Raw genomic sequence first — 11,576 nt, 5'->3', positions numbered from 1 at the left:
GGCGGGCCTTCACTCTCTGTTCGGATCATGCCCCACTCCAGTGGCTCCACCGCATGAAGGATACTAACGCCCGGATCACCCGTTGGTATCTCGCTCTCCAGCCTTTTAAATTCAAGGTGATCCACAGACCGGGGTGCAGATGGCTGCCGCCGACTTCCTCTCCAGAAATGGGGGAGTGGTAGGCAGGCCGGATGACGCCCGGCCTGAGTCGGGCGGTGGGGGTATGTGGCAGCGGGGGCGTGGTCAAGCGCCCGTCCGGGAGAGAGAAGCGGTAAGGGCGCTCACACCTGGGCCAAATTATGACTAACACCTGTCTCTAATTGCAGTAGAGTGAGGAGAGCGGTGAAAAAGCCAGCGGCCGCAGAGCAGAGGGAGCCGTCCAGAGCAAGCCAACCCAGTGCGCTTGTGTTATTGTGTGTTGGTTTTTCTATAATTGTTTGTGAGACAGACAACCATTAAAAACCTTACCTTTTTCCCTGGAACCTTCGTTTCCTGTCCTCCTTCCCGTGAGGGTTCTACAATCTAGAACAGGGGTGTTCATAACAACGATCGCGATAGCAAGAGCACCACTGGTTGGTTGATCTAGATAAAATATAAAAGATTGACTTTTAATTTCCTGGTGTCTGTAGTTGCATGCTGTTTGATTGACAGGCGGCTAATGTTTGAGCGCTAATGCTGTTGCGCACCTAAATGGTCAAATACACTTTATAATTCCGCCAATGCCCATCTTGGTGAGGATTTAATGTAAACACAGTCATTTTAAACAGTTTTAAACTTAAACAGTGGAACAAAAAGCAGTTTTGCATCAAAATGTCGGACTTGAAGTGTACATTTACATTTATGCATTTGGCAGACGCTTTTATCCAAAGCGACTTACAGAGCCCTTATTACAGGGACAATCCCCCCGGAGCAACCTGGAGTTAAGTGCCTTGCTCAAGGACACAATGGTGGTGGCTGTGGGGCACGAACCAGCATCCTTCTGATTACCAGTTATGGTGCTTAGACCACTACACCACCACCACTCCTTACCTGTAACCAAATAGAGCACTGTCTAGTAGGCTATCATATAAAGGCTATTAATCAAACAACATTAACAAGGAAACGAGAAAACCACTCACCACTTTTTGGCTGAATAACTAAAGTAGCTTTAAAAGTATTAATATAATAGAATAAACATTGACATTTTTTATAATATATATATTTTTTTAATATTGTTCGTTTTTTTAATAATACCGACCCCAGATGTAGAGTGTGTTCATTTGTATAATAAATTACTTGGAAAGTAGAGATGATAAAATAATTTACATTTATGCTTAACCTTTATAAAAATCAACATTTGTAAAGCAGAACATTCCACCAGCCACAAACTTTAGAAAATCATGCATCATGCATTAGAATGAGAACAGAACTATTGCTGGGCTTAAAAGATACAAGAACTAAATCAATGTTGAACATTGTATCTAAAAAGGAGAACAATTTGGCCCCCCATGTGCTACTTAAAAAAATTATTCACACAAAAATCCCAAACACATCCCAGATGTGTTTGACTTTCTTCTTCAGAACACAAATTAAGAGTTTTAGAAGAATATTTCAGCTCTGTAGGTCCATTCAATGTAAGTGAATGGGGTGCCAAAATTTTGACTGCTCCAAAAGCACATAAAAGCAGCATACAAGTAATAAATACAACTCCAGTGGTTTAATCCATGACTTCAGAATTGACATGACAAGTTTGGGTGAGAAAGAGATCAATATTTAAATCCATTTTTGCTAGAAATTCTTCTCTCTGCCCAGTAGGTGGGGATATGCATGAAGAATGTGAATCACCAAAAACAAAAGAAGAAGAAATTGAAAGTTAAAGTGGAGATTGACTGAGCAGGGAGGAGAATTCATTGTAAAAAAGGAATTAAATATTGATCTGGTTCTCACCAAATCTATCATATCGCCTCTGAATTCATTTACATTTACATTTACATTTATTCATTTGGCAGACGCTTTTATCCAAAGCGACTTACAAAAGAGGAAGAACATCAGCGAATCATCTTAGGGAGACAGTGGTACAAAAAGTGCCATATTACAAAGTTTCACTATCATCATAATAGTATACAAAACAGATTTAAGTGCAACAAGAAATGTAAATATTATTTTTTTTTTATTTATTTATTTATTTATTTTTTATTGACCAGTTAAGTGCTTTTGGAAAAGATGTGTTTTTAGCCGTTATTTGAAGATAGAGAGTGAGTTAGCTTCCCGGATTGAGTTGGGAAGGTCATTCCACCACCGTGGTATGATGAAACTGAAAGTCCGGGAAAGTGTTTTGGTGCCTCTTTGTTTTGGTACGACAAGGCGACGTTCCTTAGCCGACCGCAGGCTTCTGGTGGGAACGTAGCTCTGCATAAATGTTTTTAGGTATGCTGGAGCAGACCCAGTGACTGTTTTATATGCCAGCATCAGGGCCTTGAATTTAAAACGTGCATGAACCGGCAGCCAGTGGAGAGAGACAAAGAGTGGTGTAACATGTGCTCTCTTAGGTTCATTAAAGACCAGACGTGCTGCTGCATTCTGGATCATTTGGAGAGGTCTAATAGCACATGCAGGAAGGCCTGCAATGAGAGCGTTACAGAAGTCCAGTCTAGTTATGACAAGGGACTGAACGAGCAGTTGTGTGGCATGTACAGAGAGGAAGGGTCTTATCTTCCTGATATTGTAGAGTGTAAATCTACAAGATCTTGCAGTTTTTGAAATGTGGTCTGTGAAATTTAGCTCATCATCAATGGTTACCCCTAGATTTCTGACCGTTTTGGAAGGCGAAACTGTAGTTGGATCCAGCTGCACGGTGATGTTGTGTTCAACAGCCGGGTTGGCTGGAAAGACAAGGAGTTCGGTCTTGGCAGGGTTGAGTTGAAGGTGGTGTTCCTTCATCCAGGCCGAGATGTCTGCCAGACAGGCAGCGATTCGAACGGTCACTGTGGTGTCATTGGGCTGGAAAGACAAGTAGAGTTGCGTGTCATCAGCGTAGCAGTGGTAAGAGAAACCATGTGACTGGATGATGGGTCCCAGTGATGTTGTGTATATGGAGAAGAGAAGTGGCCCAAGCACTGATCCCTGAGGTACCCCAGTAAGTAACTTGTGTGGCTTGGATACTTCCCTCTCCATGCTACCTCAAAGGACCTTTCTGAGAGATAAGAGTTGAACCAGTCAAGCACAGTTCCAGTGATACCCAGTTTAGAGAGGGTGGAGAGTAGGATCTGATGGTTGACTGTGTCAAAGGCAGCAGAAAGGTCCAGCAAAATCAGAACGGATGATCTCGATTCAGCTCTCGCCTGTCTCAGCGACTCGATGACAGACAGCAAGGCAGTCTCAGTGGAGTGTCCACTTTTGAAGCCCGACTGATTGTCATCCAGCAGCTTGTTCTGTGAGAGATAGGCGGAGATCTGATTGAAAACTGCCCTTTCAAGTGTTTTTGCCATGAATGGGATGAGAGAGACTGGTCTGTAGTGTTCTATCTGTGTGGGGTTAAGTGCAGGTTTTTTCAGCAGTGGGGTTACTCGAGCCTGCTTAAATGTAGTGGGAAAAGTGCCTGCAAGAAAGGATGTGTTAATTATGTGTGTAAGTGCCGGTAGGATGGACGGAGAGATGGCCTGGAGAAGGTGTGATGGAATGGGGTCAAGGGAACAGGTTGTGGGGTGGTTGGAGAGGAGGAGTTTAGAGACCTCAGTGTCAGTTAAAGGAGAGAACATAGGGAAAGAAGGGTTGCATACAGGAGCCAGGTGTTTGACAGGGTGTGGTGCTGTGAATGTATTGCTGATGGCTGTAACCTTATCAGTAAAAAATGTGGCGAATATATCTGCTGTTAGTGATGTGTCAGGTGGTGGAGGGGGAGGGCAGAGAAGTGTGTTAAATGTTCTAAACGAGCTACGAGTGTCTGTGGTGCTGTTGATCTTGGTCTGGTAATATGAAGTTTTTGCAGTTTTAACGTTATTTGAAAAAGTTGCGAGCAGAAGCTGATATTTACCTAGATCAGCTGGATCTTTAGATTTCCGCCATCTCCTCTCAGCTGCCCTGAGATCAGTCCGATGTTCACGAAGGACATCAGACAGCCAGGGGCTGGGTGGTGTAGTCCGTGCTGGTCTAGAGGAGAGAGGACAGATGTTGTCTAGACAGGTTGTTAAAGTAGAGCTAAGTGTGTCTGTGGCAGTGTTCACATCAAGCATGGAAAATACATTTATTGTGGGAAGAGAGGCAGAGACATCAGTGGAAAGGCGAGAGGGTGAGAGGGAACGGAGGTTACGGCGAAAGGAAACCAAAGGTGGGGTCGGTTTTACAATGGATGGGAGAATCATGTTGAATTGAACAAAGTAGTGATCAGAAACATGTAAAGGTGTAACAAGAATATTAGAGGTGGTACAGTTACGTGTAAAAATGAGGTCCAGCTGGTTGCCCGACCTGTGAGTTGCTGTGGTGTGTAGTCTTTCCAAGTCAAATGAGGCCAGAAGAGTATTCAGTTCAATGGCCTGGGGTTTGTCCTGGTGTATGTTGAAATCACCAAGAACCACAAGTGGCCTGCCATCCTCTGGCAAGGAGGACAGCAGGACATCCAATTCCTCAAGAAAGCTTGTCAGCTGACCTGGGGGGCGATCGATGACAACAACATGTAATTTTGTGGGTTGCATTGTAGTAATGGCATGGAATTCAAAAGATGTATTGTTACATAGTGAAGCATGTGGTGAAAAAGTCCAGTTATTATGAATGAGCAAACCTGTTCCCCCACCCCTACCAGTATGTCGAGGGGTGTGGGAGAAGGAGAAGTTGTTAGAGAGAGCAGCAGGTGTTGCTGTATCCTCAGGACGTATCCATGTCTCTGTCAGTGCCAGGATGCTGAGGGTGGACTGCGTGGCGAAAGCTGGAATGAAGGCAGCTTTGTTCACAGCAGACTGGCAGTTCCAGAGTCCCACTGAGAACGAGAGTGGAGCAGGTGTTGAAGTGCAAAGCGGCCGTAGGTTGTGTGGGTTGCGTTTTGTCTTGCATCTGTATCTTGTGAACGGTCTACAACAGATAACAGGGATGTGCTTGAAGGCACGTGTTATTAGTGAACTAGACATGATAGTATGTATATATAAGTAAAATAATAAAAGAGATAGAATAGAAAAATACTTAAGTGCTTTGGTGAGTGGAGCCTTGTCAGTGTCCTTGCTCGGTGGACTCGCACAGGTAGACTCGCTGGTCTTTACCCAAATAGGTCTTCACACAAGGAGGGCTTCACACGATGGCCACCACTTCCGCTGCCGCTTCCGCGTCAGCATTAAGTCCAATAAATAACCACTTTTACGAGCCGTTCAGTGGAAAAAAGCAGCCACGCCTTAATGCTACTTATCACAACAAAGCTAGTCACGTGGTCACCCGAAACCGAAACTCAGGGTTGCGCGGGAACAAACGCAACTTCTGTACAGCGCAAGTAAATTATGCTGCACTTACTTAGCAATAAATAATACTCTGAAACCAGTGAAGCACTGTTTGCAGACACTAAAACGACGATAGTTTTACACACACACAGGATAACCAACCCGAAGTCTAAGCAAATCTAGCAACGAATCCTACGTGACAAGTTTAAACAAGTCTAACAATTCTATCAGCGAATACTATGGGTCAAGTCAACACAAATATAGCGCGCACACACACCAAACACACGTCTAAGCGACTGGCGTTCAAGACAGTAAACAAACAGCACCTGATCTAGCAATGAATACCACTATAACAACGTTAAAAAACAATCAAATAAACACACTTATTTATTTCCAGTGGTTTTAATTCATGGATTAAACCACTGGAGGCACTGGGATTAGACTACTTTTATGCTGAATTAAGTGATTTGTATTATTTTAGCACCGATTCACTTTCATTGTATGGATCAAAAGAGCTGAGATATTATTCTAAAAATCGTAATTTGTGTTCTGCAGAAGAAAGAAAGTTATACACAACCAGGATGACATGAGGGTGAATAAATGATGAGAGAAATGTCATTTTTGGGTGAATTATTCCTTTTTAAGCGTGATGTAGCCCCTGTACCAAACAACTTTTCCCATACCTGCTCAACCTTCTCTATTGTGCAGGACGTGACGTGCCAAGTGATCCTGCTTATTTAGCATTTTTTTATGCACAACAATAACATATAAACTGATTTTAATGTAATTGTTTCATACATTACGATTTAAAATGGTGATCAGTGTATTGAAAATAACTTTTTCATCTTTTCATTTCTGTTATCATGTCTCTCTTTTATTTTTTGGAATCAGATTCATGTAGTTTATCATTGATAAGTTATGTATTTTAAAAGTTGGCATACAGTGTTCATTATAATGGGGCATAGGTTTTGCTCAGTTCTCAATACTCGCTACTCATGAGTACTTTTAAATGAGCTACTCTTTTACTCTTACTTGAGTAGTTTTTAGCACAGCTACTTTTACTCTACTCACACGACATTTTTGGGAAGTAACAGTACTTCTACTTGACTATGATTTTTCAGCACTCTTTCCACCCCTGCTTCTTTGTCATGTCATGCCTTCCTTGACTGTTCCCTGGTGTGTCTTGTTAATTATTTTTGTTTTCCTATTAGTTCTAGTCAGTACAGTTGTTTCCCTTTTCCCTTGTCAGGTCTTGTCTGTTGTGAGTTTTTATGTCATTGTGGGGTTTTAAGTTAATGTTTCATCATGTGTTGGATTATTGTATTTTAGATTTGCAGTGTTTACACTATTACACCAACAGTTACATCTCCATTGGTTTTTACTTAGTTGGCTAAATTATAATATTTTTTTTCATACCGTGATGCTGTGATCTGTCCAAATCCTTATATAAAATACATTTAATCTGATAATTTATCTTAAAATATAATTTAGCACATGCTCCATTGAATTTAAGACCAAACTAATTCTTACAGCAGCTTTTTAAAGTAATATGGTGGTCAGATTTGTCACCAGATTTGTAAGTTTTACAAAAGTTTTCAGCTTCCTGAAATATTATACATCCTCCATGGCTTGACTTTTATACAGATGGCTGATGCAAACCATGTACTGAAATGTTTTTGCCAGAGCTCAGAGCTCTTGCTCCCCCAACAGGTGGATATTAAAACATAAAATCTCTTGTTCTCATTGAAATCTGGCAGTTTTTTTTTTAACAGGCAAGTTCATTTTATTTCAAGTTGTTTTTTTTTGTTTTCTTCTGAACAAAAAAATATTGATGCTCGATGCTGTTAGCTGGATAACTAATCTAAAAATCATTTTTGTTATGATTAATAATAATGGTTTTGAAAATATACTGACCAAACAAGCTTTATACTTTAACTTTCTGAGCCTAATAAAACACAAATTAGCAGCTAAAGTCACACGAACACGGAGGCTAAAACATTTTTTATTTTATAGAGACAGCTTTTTTTTTCTTTAGGCCATGTGCCTTAGAACTTGTGTTATTTGTTGAAAAGCACCTTGGAAACTGCATATTTCACTCGCCATGCAATGTGTATCTCATTACTGGACTTTACTGGACATTTTCAGTGAGAGAAGATGAGGAATTTAAATTTTAGTGCACTAGTGGCATACTAATATAAATCATGAGAAGCTGACTGCCTGTGGGCTGGAATCTGTCACTAAATCCCTAAATAATGTGTGTTGTAATGAGGCATATGAATAAATGTGTCTTCAGATTTCAGGTGAGGATATGGAAAAATATTACAAATCAGTTAAAATTTGCTTTAAAGGACACTACATATATGGCCAAAAGTACATGTACACCCACTTTTAATGAATGGGTTTGGCTATTATAGTAAAGTCAACCTCTTCCCAATCCTGTAAAATTAGCCTAAAACGCCTAATCAAGGCATACCCAAAGTAAATTTAAAGCTGGTCTTGAACCGTTTGGAGTACATGCATGGTTTTGGTCACATTTGAAAGGGGATACTCTGAAGTTTTTTCCCCAGCAGACAGAATTACTGTAAGTGCTACTGATTCTGAGTAATAGAAGTTTGAACACAATGAAATAGAAGTTTTTTTTTTCCGCCTGAAATTTTTTTTGCATACAGATGCCTGCAGATGACTATAACTTGTAGCTATTAGCTTGAGAACACAATGGGATCACAGCATGAATCCTTACCTAGTCCAAGTTCAAATGTTATAACAATACCATAAAAAATAAATATTTTACACATGTTTTTCTAAGGGTACACCCAGGCGTTTTACAAAAGTGCCTTTTGGATACTCCAAAAGGACCCTTTGGTAACCTAGGACAAAAAGGCTACTACTTTTGAACGCTTCAACGTACAGTCATAATTTTGGGCTCTAATGAAAGATGACACTTATAGCTATCATATTCAATATCCAGATCCACTATTAGTTTTGCTGACACAGAGTAACTGATGCATAAACACATTAGAGTGCCTTTTCCCTTCTTGAAACTAAATGTTGTGCATATAAAAGAGTCAAAACTAGTGCTATGGTGGACAATTTGTTTATATAAAAAATACACAACAAACTATTTACATGAATTTTTACACAAAGTATTTACAAACCATTATAAAATTTTACATGTTTCTAGCAACATGCCAGTCATTGTAGCAGTCACATTTGTGTACAAAGCACATAGGCACAACACAGGAGAGTACTTCACTGGTGTCTTTGCATGACACTGCCTGCACTTCAGACGACCAGCGGTGCAAGATTTGGTGATGTGCAACGGCCTGTGATGTGCTCTTCGTGGAGCAGGAGATACGGGTCTGGCTGTGGATTGAGACCCCAACTCTGTCAGCAAGGGTCTCTCTGAAAGCCCTCCTCTCTTGATGAGGTGCTGTCCTGCTGCTCCACTTTATGTGGCCGCTTGCTGAGTGGGGAGAATAAATAAATGTAATTTAGAAAGCTAGACACAACTTTTCCATCTTTTCTGTATTCTATATATATATATATATATATATATATATATATATATATAGTTTTTCTTTTCGAGTGTGTAAATATGTATTATTGTATGTATATTTACTGTAAATACTGTATACTTTGCCAATGTACTATGGAACAAAGAGATGGGCCTACACCTCCCCATGAATTCAGCATTGTAACAAATAGATGGGCCTACACCTCCCCCACCTCCCGCATTGTATCAAATAGACTCTCAAACACAACATATATTCTTATTTTCAACTTATATTTATTGATTTATATATATATATATATATATATATATATATATATATATATATATATATATATATATATTTCGTGTCCATTTATATATATATATATATATATATATATATATATATATATATATATATAAATATATAGTTACAGTAAATATACAAAACATCTATATAGCATGTCAATAGATCTGAAACAAACAATGAACTAAAAACACGCACAAACGGTTCAAACACTCACTGAGGAAACACACGACAAAGGGTTATTACAAAATGTGTATTCATTATTCAAACTAAAGCTTATTTATGCGGAATATACAGTAATATATGTTATAAAACACAAGAAAACACTTACTTGTCCAGAGCAATGTCTCATCTCTCCATATTTCCTCTGCCTCCAAATCATCCGTATTGTTTTCAGAAATTTCATCTCCAAACTCAGAATTTTCACAATGAATGCCTTCTTATCATCCTGAGGTGAAAATCCTGTTTTCGCGTCCGTTTCACCATATTTAAATCGCCAAATGTGTAAACAGTTCCAAAACAACTCTCCAATGGCTTTACGCACGGAGGCGCAAAACAGTGGGTAAAGGAGATTATAGTTTGCGCACACGCATAACAGAATCGTGCTCTAATTAATCCACTAAAGCCGCATATCACTGTTTTCAGAATTTCATTGGCTATACGATGCGTCAGTCATTTCCACTCTTCGATGTAATTGGTTTGATCAGTAAACAAAGGAAAGTGGGTATGCCCTTACATTCGACACAGACTGTGGTTGGGTATTGAAGGCTTTGGACAGGACATGGAAGCTCCTATTGGGTCAAATGAGGTGTCAATCGAAAGGTCAGAGTGCGTGCTTCCATTTTGATACCGGATATAGGAAATGTTTACATCTGAACTGAAGTTAGTACCGATTATATGTGAAAGATTAGGCACAGCTGCCAGGTGCTTCGAAATGATGCAACAAGAGTCTGTGGATATTTATTGATGTAATAATGTGATTTGGACTAAACATTTTACTTGATTTGATCATTTGGACATTTGACAATGAAACAACACCGTTTTTGTTGGGAAGTTATGGCTCAGTGGACTACTATGAAGCTTCATAGGTGAGTTGCCTAAATTTTGTTATTGGTTGTTTATATGTTGGTGGTCTGACAAAGATATAGATTGTACCTGCTGTTGTGATTGTATCTTAAAATGGTTTATATCAATAGAAAATCAAGAAATGTAGCTTTCCAAAGATATGTGGCATGTGTACCAATGTAACACACAGCAGTTTTGTTTATCGCATACTTTTATTTTGTACATTTAAGGGCCCGTCCGCGGGCTTAGGTTTCCATGTCGTTAAAGGAATAGTTCAGCCAATAATGAATATTCTCTCATCATTTACTTTCTTAGAGTAAATGCATCATTTCTGCAGAACACAAATGAAGATTGTTTTGAATAACATCATGGAATGCTTGATATCTGAAAGATGGTGACATCATTCCAATGAAGCTCATTTGAACTGAAGTGAGAGAGAGGGTGTGTGTGTGTGTGTGTGTGTGTGTGTGTGTGAGAGAGAGAGAGAGAGAGAGAGAGAGAGAGAGAGAGAGAGAGTGTGTGGGGGCATGTTTATGTGGTCTACAAGGACAACTTTTTAGGTTACAAACTTGTAATTACAAGGGTATTATGCTATAAATGTAGTTTATGAGGACATTTCTAGTGCCCTCATAATTTAAATATCTTAAAAATATATATTAAACGATGTTTTATTGAAAATGTATTAATGCAGAAAGTTTTCTGTGAGGGTTAGGTTCAGGGAATAGAATCTATAGTTTGTAAAGTATAAAAATCATTATGTCTAAGGAAAGTCCTAATAATGATAGGTAGACCAACATATGTGTGTGTGTGTGTGTGTGTGTGTGTGTGTGTGTGTGTGTGTGTGTGTCGTCAAGCAGACGCCAGTAAAAATCAGAGGATGTCAAAGGTCGTCCACTTGGTTTGCTGTTGGACGTCAGTCTGACAAAAATCACAAACAGCTGACCTTACTGCTCCACTAAATACATCATGAAATAAAGTTAAGCTCATTAGATTAAATGAGGCTCTAAAGGGTGGTCAGAGAGAGAGAGAGAGAGAGAGAGAGAGAGAGAGAGAGAGACATGAGTTACATGGCTTCAGCAAATCAAATTACAAAGTGGATTTTGTTCTCAGTATTATATTAAGAGATCTTAGAACTGAAGGCTCTTTTGGACCTACTTTAATGGGAAAGGACACAATGATGAACTGAGCATCTTAAGCTGTGGCATGTTCCACTGTTGGGATGTAAACACAGCTGCAGAAAAACATTTCCTGGGAATGAAACTTTGTGTCTTTTACATACACCACTGCCCTTTCATCAAAACAACACATTTGA

The 11,576-nt window shown here is 39.5% G+C and overlaps 1 pseudogene; it reads right to left on the bottom strand.

Annotated features, from left to right (window-relative positions):
• Positions 1-2,202: 2,202 nt before the first annotated feature.
• Positions 2,203-2,973, bottom strand: LOC127633005 (uncharacterized; annotated as a pseudogene).
• Positions 2,974-11,576: the final 8,603 nt, after the last annotated feature.

The sequence above is a fragment of the Xyrauchen texanus genome, chromosome 39, assembly GCF_025860055.1.
Source record: "Xyrauchen texanus isolate HMW12.3.18 chromosome 39, RBS_HiC_50CHRs, whole genome shotgun sequence".
Taxonomy (NCBI): domain Eukaryota; kingdom Metazoa; phylum Chordata; class Actinopteri; order Cypriniformes; family Catostomidae; genus Xyrauchen; species Xyrauchen texanus.
Note: the sequence above shows the minus strand (reverse complement) of the source record. Positions and strands in the feature narration are given on the sequence as shown.